This window comes from Etheostoma spectabile, chromosome 20 (genome assembly GCF_008692095.1).
Source record: "Etheostoma spectabile isolate EspeVRDwgs_2016 chromosome 20, UIUC_Espe_1.0, whole genome shotgun sequence".
Lineage (NCBI taxonomy): Eukaryota > Metazoa > Chordata > Actinopteri > Perciformes > Percidae > Etheostoma > Etheostoma spectabile.
In genome coordinates, this window is record NC_045752.1 from 4,377,432 (window position 1) to 4,379,865 (window position 2,434).

A 2,434-nucleotide genomic window follows, 5' to 3' on the forward strand; every position below is an offset into this window, starting at 1 on the left:
TTTGCCCGTAGATGTTGTTCCCGCAGCTCATAATGTTTGCTCTTACCAGACTCCTCTAAATGCTGACGCTGACCGAGGGATTATATAAAAAACAGAGGGTTAATGAGGTCCAGGTGCCGCTTCTCATCTCTTTCCAACTCCCAGCCACAGCTCCAACCCGCCCCCGCCCTGCGACACCCGAGAGCAGGGAGTTTATGCAGCAAAACCCCCCAAAAAACCGACAATATCACCTGCCTCAAACAAAAGTATCACTGCTACAGAAGAAGTCAATGTCACATTTTAAGAAATGTGGCCTGTAAAATTACTGTGTTTAGCCTTTGTCCTTTTTTTTTTTTTAGCCTTTGGCCATGTTTTTGTCTAATTCATGTCAGTGCACATTTGGCATGAGATGATTTCATGCTGAAGACGCAGCCACTCTATTGTAGGGCTGCACGACATGACATGATGAAAATATTGAAGTGCGACTATTTTGACTGTTGTTGCGATTGCAATATAATTCACGATATTGGATAATTTTATATCATTATTATTTTCATTGAAAAATATCAAAATTAAAATGATTATAGTGTGATTTTTTGCTAGGATCTGTACCAAAGAAAGATTTTTTTTCTTTTATCTGATGGATAGGATTTGTAGGCCGGGACGTCTCCGCAGCACCACAATACTTAATGTAGAATGGTTTGACACCTATTTGTCTTAAAGGTCCAGTGTGTAACGTGTTTAGTTGTTCATTATCATAATCGGTGTTGCCCGTTCACAAACTTGTCCTTTTTCATGAATGTTTACCACCACCGTCAATTCCAAGTATTCCTAATGGCTTGAAATTTTACATTTCCCTTTTGAATGAAGTGGGGTAGACGCTCCATATTCATGCGCCATCAATACGTTAGCTGGTAAGGGACATACAGATCATAATGCTCCGCCTTTCGGGTTTTAGCTGTCACATGATAAACTCACAGGCGCTGCTAATGCTGCTAATGGGTGTCGTCGCTTCTCGGCCCCGGCAAGAAGTAAACATGGAGGACCACACTCATTTAAAATCCAATTTTCAGGAACAGGAGTCTTCTTCTTTGCCCAGGAAAAGAAAAAGGATATTGAAAAGAGCGTGAAGGCTACCGTAGCTGTAATACATACTTAGAACTGATTGGCGCGAGAGAGTGAGATTGTGATATATGATCTCAACGCTAGATGGGAGAAATTACTACACATTGGAGCTTTAAACTAATATTGCGCCCCCCTGCGATTTGGAAATAGCACTAGTACATATTGCGATTTTGATAAGATTGAGATTAATCGTGCAGCAATACTCTAGTAGCTTGGTTAGGCTGTACTTTTGTTTATCGTGCCATAGGTCAGTAGCCTTCCTGCTCTGGGGACCATTTTTATTTTTTTTAATCATCCAGTCGTTCCTAAAGCCACACAACTAATCTTTATTTATTTATTTTTTTAACCATTTTTGGGGTTATTTTAGCCTTTAATAGACAGGACAGCTGTGGACAGAAGATTTGTTGGGCACTTAACCCTTCTGTAGTCTCCGAGTCAATTTTGACCCATTTTCAAAAAAGTTTCCATATTGGAAATTTGTGTTTCTTCCAAACAAAATTGTAAAAAAATAAAAAAGGTATCATGGATGGTTCCATACCATGCTCCTTACAACTTAAATAAATGATCAGTACGTTAAAAAAAAGGGACAAAAATAATAAGAAAAAGATTTTAAAAACATCGCAACCAGACAACAAAAATGTCAAAAAAAAAGCTCAGAAAAATCGACAAAAAAGATCAGAAAAATGAAAAACGTTTTAATTTAAAATTTTGACCCAGAATAACACAAAGGTGCATGGTCGACAGGAAGACAACACAAGTGTTGAATTGTCTAATTCATGCATGCGCTCACGGGGCTCTAATCAAACAACCCTCACCTCAGCATTGAAGTCTCATCTCCAATAGTCTTCCTTTACCCAAGGCTGTCCTCAAAACTTAATTTAAAACCGTTTCCTAATGTTTTTAAAAGATATTCAGTCTTTTGCACTGCACACTGTGACGAATGCCCCGAGCGGTCAATAGGAATGAGGTAGGCGGCCAGGCACGGAATAAAAAAAAAAAAAAACGGAGGAAGAGTTCATTGTGATAGTTTCAGGATTCCCCGAATTATATGATACTGCATATATTGTGACATTGGGAGGATAGGCCTTGGAAAATGGTACCGCTAGCGTTAGCTGGTAACCTGGAGGTCCGCGCTTAACCGCCAGGTAGTCTCGCATTGCCGGACCTTCCTCCACCGTGGCATTGCGAAGGAGTGTCTGGCGAGTCCACAGAGCATTCTGGGATGGAAATCGTGCTCTGGTTTATTGGTATTTCTGTAAACCAATCACAGGCGTCATGTGCAACAGAAAACTCAGTCTAGCTAGCTGTCTGGATTTCCCCTGCAGAGATC

The 2,434-nt window shown here is 40.3% G+C and overlaps 1 long non-coding RNA gene across 1 annotated transcript in view; it reads left to right on the plus strand.

Moving 5' to 3' along the window:
- Positions 1-1,657: 1,657 nt before the first annotated feature.
- LOC116670294 (uncharacterized) overlaps positions 1,658-2,434 on the plus strand; it is a 5,786-nt gene continuing 5,009 nt past the window's right edge. The window contains exon 1 of the long non-coding RNA XR_004326995.1: positions 1,658-1,672. This is a non-coding gene — a long non-coding RNA (uncharacterized LOC116670294). The remainder of the gene's footprint in view (positions 1,673-2,434) is intronic.